The following is an 18,791-nucleotide window of genomic DNA, read 5'->3' on the forward strand; positions in this document are numbered from 1 at the left end:
AATTCACTCGCTATAGCCCATTCAATCTTCAGCCTCTCGACTGACGCTGCCAACAGAAGTGCCAATTAATGCCAATTACAATGGTGACTTTTCTGATATGGGCACCTACTCTTATAGGCCATCAAACAGCCATCATATATTAATGACTGTCAGTCATCACCAATATGGGCGAAGTTTGAACTAGTGACCTAGAGGAGAACTGCTCTTTATCCTACTTCCAACTCCCTGAACCGTCCAATTCCCCTCCCCCTTTCTTGGCCAATGTTCTTAATTATAGTTTTGTACCTGAATAATGAATGTGCTACGTTTTGACAGTGACAATTGCTGAAACTGTGACAGCAGAAGTGCAGCTACTGTCTGCCATTTAGCAATCGCTGTCACAGCCTTCAGGACAGCAAGGTCCAGCTCAAACCTTCAGGAGGCACTACTATTTTCTTTGTCATTCAATAAGGTGTATTTTTTATTTGTCTTTACTACTCCTTAAAAATGAGAACGTTTTTATGCTGATAAATGTGTCATGGATTTTATGCAGATGCTGCCATTAGTCCTTTCTTATCTGCTCATTATTTCCTATAGCCTTATGAGACAGAAACTCCCCATACAATTAAATATGCTGCAAATGAATCTACGAATGCATTTTTCGGTCTCAAAAAGGGAAAGCAAGTTAAACACAACAAACATTCTAAATGAATCTTACCCTTTCTTTTCTCGACTATCATGTAAACTCAAAGTGGGGTTAAACCCCAATTTGGGCGCGCAACCTCTAAATGGCCAGTTGCTGTCTGCTGTCTGCTGTCTGACTGGAGAACTATAAGTTTTTCAGAGACCTCAAGACTCACCTTCGCTTAACTCAGAATGCAATCAGCCTTCAGTAGCCTGGAATATTTGTTTCAAATTTGGATTATTCCTAGATTTGGGGGCAGGGAGAACTTAGGAGAAAGAAATTGTTACTCTCTTCACTCTACCTTCAAAGAGCCTGAATAAAAACCCAACAATTGCCCTACATTCCTCACACATCCAGAGAAGTAACCAAACGGTAAACTGTATCATGCTTCCAACCCTTTAGTCTTTCTCTGAAAATGGCGCCAAAAGACAATTTGTAAAAATATTCCGGAATTTCACTTAACTCCTCTATACCCACAATGTTTCCAAAAAATGGTAATTTCTTCAAAAATGTTTAATTCCAACACATCAATCTAGAGACAAAGATTAAGTAATCTGTCATATGCACCTAGTGAAATAGTGGTAAAATTAAGATTAAGACTCAAACCCAAGGATTTTCACTTTTTTTTTTTTTTGAGGCCATTTCATGTTTGCAATCCTAGCAACCACCCTGGGTGCTGCACACACACAATTCCAGGCAACTGGCAACCTGGACAGGATTTCTAGGATTAGCACATTTTACAGAAAAGGAAATGGAAGCTCTGGGAGGATAAGGCAAACTGCCCAGGACACCACAGTGTGTGAGTGACAGAACTAGGATTGGAACCCAAATAAAGTACATGACCGTTCAACGGTATCACATGACCTTAGTTCCTATGGAGATTTATTGGAGAAGTAGTTCAGGATTCCTTAGGAAGATTCAACTCGCTGTGCAAAATCCTCAGGCAGTGTTTGAATTTTCGAGGTTTCAAGTCACTCCAGGTTACCACAGAGTAAAGCAGGATCGGCAGTTTCCTATGCTAAATAAAGGTGACAGAAAACACCCTGGCTTCTATTCGTGCTCAGTGATTCTGAAACCATAAGGAAAAGAGACTGGGAGGCAAGAAATGCAGGACATGGTTTTGCTTTAACATTCCAAGAACATGAATCCCAAAGGGTGCCGTCTAATAAGACCTTAAATAAAACACAATGGTTTTATTACTATTATTAGTAACCATTCACTAAAGTCTACTGAAAGTTTTATATACATTATACATTATGTAATTCTCACAATAGGTATTATTATCCCATTTAATGGATGAATAAACTGAGGCTCAGCAAAGTTTTTCAAGTTGCCCAAATGTACCAAGCTGGAACAGGGGTCTAAATCCAAGAAACAAACCAGGAGCCAGAGCTCTTTCTCACTACACCTCTCCTAAGCAAAATCTTTGGTCTCATAGCTTTCTGTGTTTATTTGGTTTTTTGGTGGGGGAAGAGTCTCAGGAAGGTATTTCTAAATAGGCCAAGGAAGATATTTTTAAATAGACTAGTCTAAATAGACTAAGACTGCCCTTGTTTCAATGGGAAAACAGGTGGAAGAGTATGTGAAAATATGTTTTTTAAAGTATCAACCTCAAGAGAAAAATCTCAACAATATCCTAAGATGACCCTTTATCTCAGTAGCTTATTTTAAATGACAGAGATTTCTCCAATTTCAGGAGAAGATTAGGAAAAAAAATAAGACGAGTGTATACAATGAACAGACTGTAGAAGTCTAGGGGGGAAAAAAATAAAGGCAATTGCTCTCTAGCTTCATCCTGCCTTTCAGAATAGTAAAACAACTACATGAGCTTGCCTGCAATATGAACAAAATATCTGGAAAACACAACGGTCACTGGTTCTTGAAAAATATGTTGCTCTGCCCGCTCCTACCGTGCCGGACAGGCTGACACAGTATTTCCTTTACATGAAATATATCGAGATTCAAGAATCCCTCCCAAATGTTATGTAAAAAAAGTACCTAAAATATTAAAAATAATCCATGGATAATCTTTTTCTTAAAACTAAAATTCTAACCCCTGATAGAACAGATCTTCAAAGAGCACAGTACCAGAGTAATATGAGGCCAGTCTGGACCAAACACAAGGAAATTAACCTGGATGATAAGCAATGTTAAGATCACAGTAAGAAAACATCTAAGATTCAGGAATAATAAATATTACAGGGGTTGAAATGCACAGTCATGAAAGATTAAAGGAAATAATAAAATGTTTGTGACTTCAGGAAATCTGACTTTGAGGAAATGTGTCACGCCCTGAGGAATTCACTAATAGAAAATCCACTACTGAAAAGTGGGCATTATTTGTCGGTACAACCGAAACAAAATAGCTTCTGATTCTGTGGAAGACTTACATGCGGTGCAATGTCAAGAATTTCTGACAAGTGTTCTGCAGAAACAATTGAGGATATCTTTAAAAAGGACAGATATTTTAATGTTCCGCTCTTGAAGCCAGACAGAAAAATAAATATATGAAACAAGGAAAAACATAAGGACAGAAATTTTTAAAAAACACACACAAAAAAAGAACCTAATGAAAAAATGGGAACATCAAGAGTGGGAAAAAAATGAAATAAGGTACTAAACAAACTAGTTTTAATTTAGGATCTAACAGTTTCTCATTTGAATCTCTTCTCAGACTTCCAAATCTTAGCTGACGGTATTTTTCTCCTTTACCTACATTTTTCTTTCTAAATTTAACTAGTTTCCTTTATCTGGCTACATTTGGAAAGCAACTATTTCAACTTTTAAACAGTTTGTATGCAAGATGTTGTTTTATGTAAAGAAAGGAAAAGATTGACAAATCGAAACCAAACAGGGAAGAATTATAAATATTTTGCTTCACTATTGCAGCTTTCTCCATATGCCTCAAATAAAACATGTTCAATCAAGCTCTACTTCTGCAGAACACTTAGAGACAAAATAGGTCTTAATATTAAGTGTATAACATGTGTAAATGTAATTAGCTTTTTAAAAAGAAACAATTGAAATATGATGTTTATGGAAAGGAAATAGTTTGGGTTTTTTGTGGGGTTTTTTTGGTTTGTTTGTTTGTTTTTTTTCAAATGAAATCTGAAACTGCACAAGCTATTGACAGACTGACGGCTGGGTCAGTTGCCAGAAGCTGTTTAGGGAAGTCAGTATGAAGGTCACTAATTTCATTCTGTTTTATTGCAACAGGATCTTGAAACAAAAGAACACAGGCTGAAATAAATGCTGAGGAGAGGGCGGTGATTAAACTAGTGCTTTACTATCAGCTCTGTATAATATTTAAAAATAGGAAGATAGAATTTTATCAGAATGTATCTTCCAAATTTTATCACAAAGTAAAATGACTGAGAGTAAGGTGAAGAAATAATATTTGCAGCAGTGGCTGATTTTAATTTTTCCAATGTTCCTTTCATTTTCCTTTAATCTAAATTGTTATAATTTGAAGCAAATCAGCTAATGCTTTTTTTTAAGTAGATTGTCTGAGTTGTGTGAAAGATATTCTTTGGGACGTTTCTAAACTTTCTCCATTTATTAATAGCCTGTATGCAGAACTCAGATACAATCTTTTGTCTTGTCAATTTCATTTTTTTTCTCATTAATTAACAATGGAATCACACTAAGGGAATCCATTTCCCTGCAATGGCTACTCATAAATTATTCTTTTAATAAATTTAACTTGTTTAGAGAAGGGGAACAGTAAATAACAGATAAAAATACTTATTTTATTTTCGTGTTTTATTAAAGAAATAACTAAACTCATATATGGCTTGAACTGTGTAACATGAATGAAATTACTATGCACAATAAAATTATAGTTTGAAGAAGTTGCCTTAAAATCTAAATACAAAACCCTGGATAGTATAGTTCTCCTTACAAAAATTGCTTTTTTTGTTCTGAGAATTTCTTTTATATCGTACACACACACTCACGCACACAGAAAAATTAGGGGATAAATTTAGTAAATAGCACAAGAGGAAATTAACTAAATAAATAAGTCAAAAAAAACAAGAGAAATTCTAAAATGTTCTACTGAATAAACACAAATCCAACAAATAAACCAAGAATGAGACAAAAATATCAAACAAGCCCCCAAAAGTCTTAAGTTGACATGGGCTTTCTGTTACTTGAGTCATCACCAGACCAGGACAGTGTCAAGACATGCCCCCTTCCCCAATGGTATGAAGGCCAAGCCCATCCTTTCAGAGACAGCATGGCCAAGTCAGGCCTTGAGACATGGTCCACTGAGTGACTATCTGATGGATAGAAAAGAGAGTGTATATGTTTCCCTTTGGCTACAAAAACTCTTCTGCATTAAGTTAATCTTTCCAAAACTGCCAGTGAGAGGACAACGTTACCTAGTACTGTGGACTGAAGGTTTGTGTCCCCTTAAAATTCATATGTTGAAACCCTAATCCCCAGCGTAAATGTATTTGGAGACGGTGCCTTTCGGAAGTAACTGAGTCATGAGAGTGGAGCCCCCAGGATGGGATTAATGCCCCTGTAACAAGAGACAAAGAGACCTTACTCTTTCTCTCTCTGCTATGTAAGGACACAGCAAGAAGGTGGCTGTGTGCAAGTGAGGAAGAGAGACCTCACCAGAAGTCAATCATGCTGGCACTGTGATCTTGAAATTCCAGCCTTCAGATCTGTGAGAAATAAATATCGTTTAAGCCAGTCGGTCCATGGTATTCTTGTTTCAGGAGCCCTAACTAAGACACCTGGTTTGATACACCAGTGATGAGTTCATTTTTCCTGTATCTATACTACCCTCCTTTACCAACGCTTTTTCAAGCAATAGCTGACAATTCTCTCCTCACAGCTGCCAGGCCTGTGGAGCTTCAGATGTTCATAGGCTGAAGGCTGAGAATCACAGTTTGCCCTTCACCCAGCTCAAGACTGGGCTTGCTCAAGTTGTCCCAAGACTACAGCTGTGCATGGTGGCACCTCACAGCAATTGCTCAGGAAAAAAACACTACCTTCCTGCTCTGTAGCTAGCAGACTGGAGGGTTCCTGGCATAACCCTTGCCACAAAAGAGGGGTAGCTATATCTCCACAGTGTTTTGTTTTTATGCTGATTCCAGTGAAATCTCACATTCTCTCAACTCCCTTTTTGCACCCTCTTACTTTGATTCACCTCAAGAAGCCAGAATCTTTACTTTTACTAACAGTCTTCTTTATGCCCAGCCAAGATGGTTCACTACTTCAAAGGCGGTGGCATGGTGATCAGCTCAGCAGGACGTGCAAATTCCACCCATTTTCTTTCTCTGGCTCTTAGATTCTTCAGCTTTGATGTTTGCCAACCAAGGACAAGCCCTTCCCCATGCTATCCGTGGAGTATCATGTTCTTTAGACTTTCTCCACCAGACTCCTAAACTTTCCTGACTCCCGAAACACATTTCATATGATCCCCAGAGCACCCAGTCACCAACTCCCCTGATCATCCAACCCAAGCAGGTAGACACACGCTTGTGTAGACACAAGCAGGTAGACACATGCTATAGATTTCACATACTTCATAGCTTTGAGGTATACAAAATAATTTCTCTTCTTATTTCCTTTCAATACTAACTTAGTTATCAGATTGTACATTTTTAGATAGAAATTTTAATCAATTACCCAAAATGTTCTTGCTTACAAAAATGTCCCTACGGTGGGGAAAATATTGATTTAAAATTTTGAAAGATCCTTATATTTAAATGTTTATAACCTATTTGAAAACATACATACACATACAGAACAGTAAATATACTAGTGATTAGAATTTGTAATCAACACCGATTATAAATTCTAGTCACTAGTATATTTACTGTTCTGTATGTGTATGTATGTATGATTATAAATATACTAGTGACTAGAATTTATAATCAGTGTAATCTCAAAGTTTTTATTTGTTGCATATTAACTTCACAAAAGAATATTACAGTGGAAATGCAGCTTCATGAACTTCACACATGAGGCATTAGCTTACATATCTTGCTTTTCTGAATTAGTGCTTAAATGTTTTAATTTAAATGGAAAATAATATTTAATGTAATATCTAGCCTAAAGTGTCCCTGAAGCTTCGATTGCAAACAATCATAATAAAGAATGTTCTTGCTTAATCTACAAAATAAGTACATTTGATTTTAATTACTTGGATAATGACTAAGCAAGAATATCAGGCACATCCCTTCCAAGAGATAATGAAAGACACAGAGGAGCAAACAATATTCCTGCGAACAGACCATCACAGTCTGACTCTGAGGATGACTCCACTAATGAAAATCTGTCTTTGCAAATGACTCATCTTCTGAAGACTGCTCTGTAGATGTTGGAAATCAGAATGATGCATGTGAAAATGAAATTAATCAATATGAAGATGGGGAACAGCAGTCTATCACAGAAGGGCTGTTTGATAATAATGAAATTGAGGAAACAGTCAGTGGTAGAGAAACAAATACGAGCACAGGAAATGTCAATGATAATAATGAATAAGTAATCCTTGAAATTCAGAGAAAGAGTTAGCAAACAAAGACAAATTATCATCCAGAAAAATGAGAAAAAAATGAAACTACAATTACTTTTAAGTTTACTCCAAATTTCTAAAGATATGAAAACACTAATATGCTAGTAAATTTAACAGAAAGGGTAGGGGGTCTGAAATTTTCAGAACTTCACGTCAATATTACGGCTACAAGTTTTACTGCCCAGCTTGGCTAGAGGAATCAGGGTTGCCGTGGGAGATAAGACTAGAAAGTTCTACTGGACTTACAGGAAGCATTTTGGAAATATCAGTATAAATCTTCTTTAATTGAGTTTACCTGTTTTTTAATCCCAGTGTTCCAAGACCACAGTCTTACTCTAGTCCATTTTGTCTGTTACTACGTGACAGCTCTCTGACTCTCTGTCTTCAACTGTCCAATTCAGATTTTAAAATGTAGAGTTTTTTGGTCTCGATTTTATGCTGTTAATCAACTCTATTTCTCTCATAAATTTGATATTATTTATAGTACCAATGGTGAATTCACACATCCATGGAGTGGCACCTGAAAGAATTGTAGCTCTCCTGTGCATCTAAAGAGCACATGCCTTCTGCTCTGTTTTGAATGTTGTCTAAGAGATTCCTTGCTAGTGTGCAAATAACCTGTTCTCTATATCATAAATAACCCCCTTTCTCACTACCAAATCCCCCACTCCAAAAGAATTATTTGAAACCAAGGCTGAGTTTAGCAGAAGAAGCTATTATTTAACTCGGTCAGTTCTCTAAATGTTTGGTACACTTGCATATAGTTCATATTTGTTTATCCTTTCCTGATTTCACATAGACCTTAGGTTTCTCTTTATTTGTTTTACTTTTTTTTTTTTTTTAACAAACTCACACATTATATTTTGGATGTTATTTATTCTTATCTTATAACTTACCAGCAATGTTTTCCTTAGGCTGAAACTTACTCAACCTAAATCCTGGCATTTAATAAGCATCAAGTATTTAAAAGTGAAAAAAATTACTTTAAATACCAATCCTGCAACATACATAAAATTGTGTATATAACTCAGAGAAGAGTTTTGCTCTATTTCTATGTAATTCAGCAAATTACATTTTAGAGGGAAAAAAATATAATTGCTACATGCTTTCTTGGCATGTAGTAGATACTTGCTATAGGAAGTGAATAAATAATTAAGTGAATAAACAAATGGATCAGTATGTCATTTGTCCATCTTCATTGTGTCATAGAAAAGAAAAGGGAATAAGAGAATTTCAAGGATAAAACCTAAAACATTATCAAATGCTGTAGAGGTCAGAAATGTTGAAACTAAGAAAAATCCATTAAATTTGGGGGTCATTTGTAATTATTGGAGATCTATATGAAAGTAAAGATGGCTTCTGCTTTTGATTTTTTTCCCCCTAAATTTAAAAGAGAATTAAAAATTGATGGGTCTATTGACCTGGAAAGATGAGTTACTTTCATTTTTCATTTTATTTGGCTTTCTCTTATTTTAATACTTACATTGATCATGAAGTATTTATTTAATAAAAGTAGTTAAAAGAAAAATAAAATTAAAAGCATTTATCTGATGCCTACCATTTGCTAGACAATGGTGGGGGAGAGGGGGACGGGATATAAACACTGTACTTTCCAGAAATAAACAACATGAAGAAAAGATAGGCAGGACCAAATGACTCCTTTTAGCCAATGAACTATAAATGTAAGTGAACATGACATGTGTCCACATGGAAACAGTTCATTGCTGGTGCTTTGTTGTCCAGCCTACTCTTTTTCTGCCATAGAAATCATGGGAGAGTATTTAAATAAGGAAGAGTCATAAAATCAAAGCATTCTGGAAGTTAGGCCAACTCTCATAGCACACTTTGTATAAGTGAGAAAGCAACTGCAGTAGATTAAGCCACAAAGATTTAGGGTTTTTCATTGCAGCATAATATAACTTATCCTGACTGATACACTGGGACAGCATCCAAGCCTCAGAAGGAATTGCCCGATATTGTTGACATCAAGCTTGTTAAATGTTTCATTGGTTTATCACCAGTCATATGGTACCCTGGATTTTTGGCAAACAAAAATTGGAAATTGGCATTTTTTTTAAATACATAAGCTCTCACTTGACTCACATAAAAGCTTAAATTTTTTCAGACATATGAATTTACGAATATTGCGAGAATGGATACCATTGTAAAATGATCTAGGGAACACAAACCTTAACACTATCACAATCCTCAAACTTCCCTCTAACCTTATTCTTCTCAACTCCCTGTCACAAACCTTGTGCTCCAGGAAACTAAAAAAAAAAATGGATTTTCCCTCATGCCTTCCTGCCTCTATTTCTTAACTTATTGCCTAGAATTTCTTTTACCCACCATCTGTTGATCTCCAAATCCAGTAGACCACTTTTTCATAAAGTATTTCCTTCCTCTTTTATATCTATACACACACACACACACACACACACACACACACACACACACACACACACAATCACTCATTTATAATACACACAAAGTAATCCTTCCCACCAGTGAAGGAAAGGGAGAGGAACTACATTTTACTCAATACTGTACTATGTACCTGACACTGGGTGTGGCACTTAATCCATGAACTCCCAAGCACTCTATCTTTTTCTCTCCTGTGATATTTAAAACTCTATGCCTTATTATGGTATAAAATAATTTATGAGATTTGAAGACAAAATCAGTGTCATTCACAGGGCCCAGCCTGAAGTCAGGCATATAGCAGACTCTCAATAAATATACTTTAATGAATGAACACCTTCAAATATCTCTTAAATGTCTTTAATATGTATTTATATTTAAAATAGTTGTGAAGGGGAAGAAAAATGACTAGACATTAACATTGTGTTTTGCTTCTGCTACTTTACCTGACTTCCTGGCTTACAGACATTCCAATGCTAGGTTTGCAGGATTGATTTAAAACTTCATCCAGTCCGAAAAGAAGCACAGGGAGCCAGGAGCTGCTGGAAGGACTTTCCTTGGACAGACATTTAGGGATTTCATGTGTTACACATATCTTATGAACATGATAACTTTAATATCCTGAAGTAAGACTCACTGACCAATCAGAAGACTTGGGCAAATTGTGGGAGAAAGCCCAGAGAAACAGTAAAACAGCTTTAGACTTCACAGGACACTAATTAATCATTTTGGCTAGAAAACCCCTCTCCCCATGTAGCTTAAAGGCTTCCAAGGAAGGTTTGGATAAAACATCTCTCCAGATGGATCTAGTACCTACATTAAGATTCTGCCACCCACACCCTTATGTATTCATTTATCTCTCCATAAAATATTTGATAGTGTGTTAAGGTAATAGAGTTTTACTAACAATGGACTAAAGAAAATGTTGTATGACAATTTACCTCCAATTTTTCATAGCTAAGTATAAACTAAAATGGAAAAATCATAATTCACATTATGTCATCAGAAACTCAATATTTCAACTTTATTCTTTTTGACTAATGAACCAGGGTGGCAGGATGGCAATGGCATGCTAATCCTGAAAAAAAAAAAAATCATAGCCTAGTTTGCACCAAATTATTCACATTTAGAGAAATAAAATGTCTGATTGACTGCAATACCACATGGCAAAAAAAAATCTTTATAGTGCATGTTCCCTTTAGCTGTTATATTTAAATTATAGGTTACATAACAAGTGTTGCCATTTTTTGAGCACCTACAAGACAGATGTCATTATCCCATTGAACAGATGGGGGAAGTAAGGCTAAAAGAGGTAAAGTCACTCAAAGTTATTTAATTCATAATGGGCAGAGCCAGCATTCAGACCTATCTTTATATCCAAAGCCCCAATTCCTTCCAGTATTATACTTCATTATATAACGCAAAACTTTATCAGAGTTTTTGTTAAAAGGTTATATGTATATATAAATATGCAAGAAACAGGTTGGACTTGTAAAGGAGACACACATAGGGAAAAAGGAGTTTAAGACCTCAACCTTCTGCTAAGAACAGACTGTGACAAAAGAACTCAAGCACAAAATGTTAGTTTTGTTTTCACCTAAAAATTAATAATGATCAGCTTTATTTGCAAGGCTTTATAGCAAAGGTTAAAATAAATGTTGATAAATTAAGACTATTAACACAGACTGGTAATAGTCTAAACAGCAATTTAGTGACATTGCCATCTCACACTTTAATGAAATGAAAATTTGAATTGATTGTATAAGGAAAGAATCTCTTGTTTACTCTAATCTTAATATTATGGTTGATAATTTCACCAGCAGTCCTAATGAAAATATACCTGATGTAACAACGCCACAGGAAACTAACGATCATAATGAATCTACTTGTCGCTGAAGTATAAAGACAGAGACTCATAAATCTTTTAAAAATTACTAAAAGTAAACAAGTGATCAGGACAAATTATTATTTTAACATTATTTATATGTTTTCTACTTTATAGTTATTGTCTTATTTCCTAAGGAAAATGTTTACAGTACCTTTTAAATATTTGCATTTTATTTTAACCTTTACTATCTTTACCATAGAAACTCCTAAAGACTGGATTCCAGCAGCCTTCGTTTAATTTCCATTATGAAATGGCTATGTAATCTTTTTGTTTCTTCTTCATCAAAAGATAATCAGTAGTCCACAAACAAATACTATTAGTATTCACCTCTCAATACAATATTTTGCCTATTTTTAGGACTTTACCATGATTCTAAATAATTATTCAAACTGCATATCGTGGCCATGATTTTTAAAATATTTTGTTCCAATATTGTGTCTAAAAATCACAAGATATATTTTATTACTTATTTTATAAATGAAATGAAAAGTTCAATAAATTACACAGAAAGTTTCATTGTTCACATCATCTCTGAAAAAAACTAAACAAAATAAAACAAAAACTTTATCAAACATGGTTGCAATCACTTAGATAACTGCCTCCATTGTAAACTTTCTACTTTTAATAATGTATATTCGAAGGAGAGGTAGATGGGGAGGAATTTAAATCATTTCTTCAATTAAAATAAATAATTAATTAATTAATTTTAAAAAGAATAATAAAATTAAAAAATAATAATGGATATTCCAAATATGACCAATTCGTCATGAGCAAAAATTAAATGCATGCACATTGAGTTCAGATGAATAGGAAGAGGGATTCATTAATCTACCTCTAAACGAAAATCAGGATATTTTTTATTCTTTGTTTATAATATTTACTGTTTTTTAACATTTAAATAGAATTTAACATTTCTGAAATCTTGGACACTATCGTATCTATAATCATTACTTACAAAAAGCATTTCAATATGCAGAAAGTCTTCTCCAGTTAGTCAAATCATGATCTGAATGAACTAGATTTCCTAGTAGTATTGTAAAACAACAATATGACAGCAGTCATGGGCACAGAAGAGAGGTGATGAATGTATGACCTTACCAATAGAAGACAGTTTAAAGTTCGAGTTCTGGTGTCAAATAAACTTAGGTTTGAATTCCAGCCATGCCAGTTATTAGCTACATGACACTGATCAAGTCCCTTAACTTCTCTGTGCCTCGGTTTCTTGGTCTGTACAATGGGAATAATCAGATTACCAGCCTCAGAGGTGCATTGTGAAGATTAGAGTTAAGACATGCAAGCGGTTTGTATGGGGCCTGTTGCATGTGACATACCCAATACGTATTAGTGTTGTCGTTCTTGTTCCTCACCACACAACCATGCACATGCACGGAGGATTCCACACAAATTAGAGTCCATGCACAGTCCCCTAATCTTAGTCATCCCCACCTTAGACCATCAACTAAACTATTTCCGTGCACTTCTAACTGGTTCTGCAGACTCCAGTCTTGTTCAGCTCTGGTCTATTCCCCATTGCCACTTAAGAGTTCATGATCTGGAGTTTCAGTTTCCTCCTCTCAAAAATAGATTATAAATCTAGTCGCTCACAAGATTATTGGGAAGATATAATGAGTTGATCATGAAAGAATCTTAAAAATGTAAAACTCTGCAACTATTACTGTCAGGAGGAATTCTGACCTTAGCCAGGAGTGACTTATTTATTCAACAAAAATATATTGATACTTATAAGGTATATGCAAAACAGTGTGCAAAGTGCTAGTGGCAAAAATATCAATGAAACATGATCTCTAACCTTGAAAGAGCACAAAATCAATGTAGTGGAAACCCTTCGAAGTATCTGTCCAGTCTAGGCACTAGCTTTCCCTGCTCTGAGAGCCATTCTCATTCACAAGGTGAGTTTGTACAGACATGGATTATGTGACTATTCTCCCAGAAGTAGTAGGTTGGACAGGGAAAGACGACTAAAAAAAGATCAAACCACCAGACGTGCTTCTCCAGAGGATAGGAAACTGAGATTCAGAGACAGCCAGTTAGTCTCTATAGGTGATTAGAATTGTGACTTGTGTAAATCTTGAGTTGCCATATGTCTCAGTGGGGACAGGGGAGCAGAGAAACTGGTCAGTAGAAGAAGAAGAATTAATCTAAAAGAAAAAAAGATGCCTAGATTTCTGATGACTTTTTATTACTTACTTCAAGTCCCTGCCTGAGCTCGTATGCATTTCTAGCCCTTGGAGTCCCTGATTCCCTTCTCCCTCCAGCCCAGTAGACTTAAAACAGCACTTTCTCTCCTAACACTACCCACTGTGGTTTCCATTAGTTCCAACCAAAAGAACATTTTAAAAATGTAATATCCATGTAATTAATACCAATATAAGGCAATCGCTACTATAATAGAGGCATACGAAACAAGCTTTGCAAGCCCAGAGATGGCTGCACATAACTGTCTTTGAGATTACATTAGAGGAGATGACATTTGGGTTTGTATCTATTGTCCTATCTTCTAGATTACCTGGTGCTCCTGACGTAAAAGCCTTTCTTCAGCACCCGTGCTCTGCTATTCTCCCACTCCAGTGAAAAGGATCACTTCCAAGCCCAGTCCTAGCATGCTCTGTCTGACTTTATTTTGCTGGCCCACGCAAGCTCAAACTGCAACATGCAACACAGTCTTTTTAAGCAGGAGAACCAGGACACTAGTTTTTTGTTTCAGTTACTTGCCCAAAATCATACAGTCATTAAGAGGTTTTAAACATGAGTATTATGTTTCAAATTACTATGCTTTTTCCACAGTTCTGAGGTGGTACAGAGTTCCTGTGAGGAAGTCGGGTGGCTATGGGGACACAGATTAAGAAATTTTCCGGACCCCTATTGTCTATAGGCTCAAGTCTAAATTCCTTGGCATGGCATTCAAGGTCCTCCACAGTCTGGTTTCAACTAGTCATTTCTATCTGTCTCCCCACATATCACCATATCAGGCTTTAAACAAACCTCAAACACACCACTCATTTTCATTCTTCTTATATTATTCTCTGACAAGCATGGCCTTAACCCATTTCTATCATTTATTGAGCCTTCTGCATCTATGCACAGATTTCATCACCCACTACTCTGCCTGACTTAGCACTTCAATCATCCTTCCAAAATAATAGCTAGCCGAAAGTTCTCATTCCTCATTAGATGGTGTATATTCGTTAAATTAGGTTTTCTACCGAATTACAATTAGACACATCTACCCAGAAACAGGTAACAGCAGAGACAGGCTTCTAGAGAAAAAAAAGTGGATATGATCTGAGGTGTGGCTAAGACCATGCCAGCAGCTTAATAATTTTTCCCACCCAAGTACCACAGTGCTTGAAATCACACTATTAGAAATCTGTTTCTTTGAGTCTAGCATTACTTGGTCTTCTATTAGTATGAAAATGTTTAAGTAACCTAGGTGCAAATTAATTTGGGATATAATTCCTCTGTGACAAGAGAAACTAAGACACAAAAGAAGCAGGTGTATAAGAAATGAGGTATAGAAAAGAGTAGGAAGGTCAGAGGAAGGGGACAACCAGATAGTAAAATATAAAGTTGGCAGCCTTTAAGAATCATGCATTTAATTGATTAGAAAAGGAGCAACTCACATCACTATCACAGATACCACCAAGTTTTCATTTCATTCTCTCAAAGAATTTGCTGCAACCAAAGGTTGAAATGTTATTTCAATTGATTTTTAATACATGACAACTTACATTTCCTTTTGCCATCTTGCTGTTACAATTGAGGAGGCCCTGGCTAAAGCATTAATAGATGAGAGGACCTAGTATACCCATTTTGTAAAAATGATTTGATAATGTAGTAGAAGTCAATTCAGATTTTGGTCATTTGGCACAAGAGATGCTAAATACCCATCACTTAGTTCCCATTGGTACAAACTGCCTAATGTTCCTATTTTACAGCAGCAACATGAAAAGTAGTGAAGTGAGGACTGTGAGATCAAGGCAAGAAAGTAGCTTAACCCTATTTTTGTTTTGTCCCTAAACCTAGAATGTAATAACCACTACATTGTGTAACCTACATGTGGGTTTCTCCATTCATAAAGTTAGGACAATAATACTGCTTCTCTTCAAATAGCAGAAATTGAGAAATAACTATTTCAGTACATTAGACATGTAAATTGACCAATTTTATGATAAACAATGTAAATAAAATACATACTTCATCACAAAATGGCCTCATAATGAAAAATTGTTTTATAAATAAATATGTATAATCATCTTGAATTCCCTAAACATTTAAGAAAGCATAGCAAAAGCAGTTTTAAAAGCAAGCACACTTTATACCTCAGGTATTAAAAAAGGATTTGTTTTCATGTTATTCTTTGGTATGGAATCCATGTTGCATTTTATGGGTTGACCAGTTGTAATTAATAGTCTACCAGTAGTAATTTTTTTTAATGAATGTAAAAATTTGGTCTCATTACAGCAACAATAGTAATAACATTAGAAAATAAAACAAGCATTTTCTTTGCACCATCTCATTTAATTCGTGTAGTTAATTTTAGAAGTAAGGAAACTGGGAGTTAGAGAGTTACAGTCACACAGCTAGTGGAATGGCAAAACTCAAAACTCCAGTATTTTCATCTTTGCCACAGTTTTCTGGCATTAGTAGGCTTTCTTTTTGTTCTAGGGTTGTTAGGGAACACAAGTCCTGCTTTGGTCTGAATGTTTGTGTCCCCCGGCAAAATTCACATGTTGAAATCCTAATGCCTGATGTGATGGTATTAGTAGGTGGGGCCTTTGGGAGGTGCTTACGCTATGAAGGTGGAGCCCTCATCAGTAAGGATTAGCGCCTCATAAAAGGGGCTCCAGAGAGAGCCCTAGCACCTTCCATCATGTGGGAGTACAACGAGAAGACATCAACTATGAACCAGAAAGAAGACCTTCCGGAGAATGTGACCATGTTGGTGCCTTGATCTTGGACTTCCCGCCTCCAGAACTGAGAAATAAATTCTGTTGTTTATAATACACACAGTCTGTGTATTCTGTTATAGCTACCTGAACGGACCAGGATACATGCCAACTAGATTTCAGCAAGTTCTAAGACGCAGGCACCCAGGTACATCATATCATATTCGCATCAGCCTGCCTTGCACACCTGCATTGTACAATATTTGTTGTGTTCAATTCCTAAACTGGCCATTGAGTCACATTATGAGCACTGTAGTTCTTAGTCTTCAGACACTATTCTTTTGGCATCTATTTCAGGCTGTAGACTGTAAAAGGATACTGACTGCTGGCTGTGTATAAATGGGACTTACACAAGATTATAGGCATGAATATCAAACAGAATTCTATGTGAAATATATTTTAAGGTGAAAATATGCACATATTAACCATCTGTATAGAATTACAGTCTTCTTCTCTTTTACTATGTGGCTATTATAATTGACCAGCTATATTGCAACAGTATTTAAATATCATAACATTCTAAGAATAATCTCCTTTTCCTATTAAGTCTCTCTAATTTTTTGTTTCTGCCAGCACACTCCATGTTGGTTAACAACCATACTCTTTACATAATTCTAAAATATTGAACTGTATGCTAAATAAGCAAAATATTTTAAGATAATGTCCTGAGGGAATAGTATTTCATATTATAACTCAATATGCCCTAAGGTAATTATTCAGATATCAATATGCAAAAGAGCAGTATGTTGTAGCACCCTATATTTCTTTTTATTTTCCTTCTTTGTAGTAAGCAATAAATTCCAAGGTATAAAGAAAAAAAATGTTAAAGGGAAAGTTTGCAGTTGATTTTCTTCACAAGATTGTTTGCCTGGAGAGAGAGGAATTTCACTTGGTCCTTTCCTAATTATTCATGTAAATTAAATTCTACAAGTGAAGAAAAATTCATAAAAGTCATACTTACTCATCTGAGAGGGAGATATGGCATATGAATGGGGCCCATAACCTCGGAAGGTGAAATGTAGAAAATATCACAAGCAACTCCCACATTAAGTTAAGTGAACCAAAAAAAAGGGAGATTCTTGGTGTGAAGGAGACTTCAAGGATATCCTCCCTAATCACCTCTTAATAGTCTCAAATCTCTGACACAGGAAACAAATCAAGAATTCAGGGAACATAGAATTATTAATCACTTAAATTTCATACCAAATGTAAGCACTACCAGACACATTTTAAATTTTAAAAACCTTTTAAATATAACATATTAAAAAAGCACAGAATATGATTTACATTTTTAAGACATTAGTGTGTGGCACATCTTAGGAAAAGTTAATCTACATTCGTTTTTCCTCCCGAACCTAATATACATTAGGATGAAATTTAACAACAAATTTAAAATTCAACATTAGATTTGTATGCTGACTAATATTCAATAGTCAAAGTAAACTGAAATCATTCAGCAAATATTTATCGAATGCCTCTTGTATGCAAGGCCTTGTGCTAAACAACACAATAGTCTGTCTCACTTCAGATATAAACAGCTTAATCAATCCTCTCACAAAAGACTTAATCATTAAAAGGAAAGTACATCCACCAATCATGGAAATGTCTTAGTTTGCATCTCCTCAGGATAAAAGGTAAAATCTGTGAAGGAAAGATAAACCAGAGCTGATGACTAGTTGAATATGGAAAATGAAGATGGAGAAAAAATAAATAAAACCAAAGATAAAAGCCAAGATGGTGACAGAAATTGGGAGACAATTGGTGAGACCAGGATGAAAATTTAAGAGCATATATGTTGAGCCAGAAGTAATAGTCAGATACCCAAGGACAGATGCATTAGAATCAGCTGACGGTATGTGACCAGAACTTGAGAGCTCTGAAAGATTTTCTTAAGACATACAATAATAAAGGAAATACCAAGAGTGGAACCATTTGATGCTGAGTTTTGAACACTCACATCTAGTAAAGATAAGAAAGAAAAGCCACAGCCAAAAAAGGACAAAAATAATTGTTGATGAGGTAATGGTAACCTGCAAGGTCAAAGTACTGACAGATGATGCTGAGTTAAGGAAAAAGTACTGGTGCACAAGTAAATAGCAACAGTTATCGAGAAGGCTAGCAGCTAAGAGACAACCACTGAATCTGACTAAAATAGCACTAGTGGCTTTAATAACAAATCATCCAAAAAGATATACAAATGGTCAATAAACACATGAAAAGATGCTCATCTGAGTCATTATTAGAGAAATGCAAATCAAAACCACTATGGGATGCCACTTTACACCCATTAGGACTGCTATTATTAAAAAAAGAAGAAAA

The sequence above is a fragment of the Pteropus alecto genome, unplaced genomic scaffold (assembly GCF_000325575.1).
Source record: "Pteropus alecto unplaced genomic scaffold, ASM32557v1 scaffold72, whole genome shotgun sequence".
NCBI classification, from domain to species: domain Eukaryota; kingdom Metazoa; phylum Chordata; class Mammalia; order Chiroptera; family Pteropodidae; genus Pteropus; species Pteropus alecto.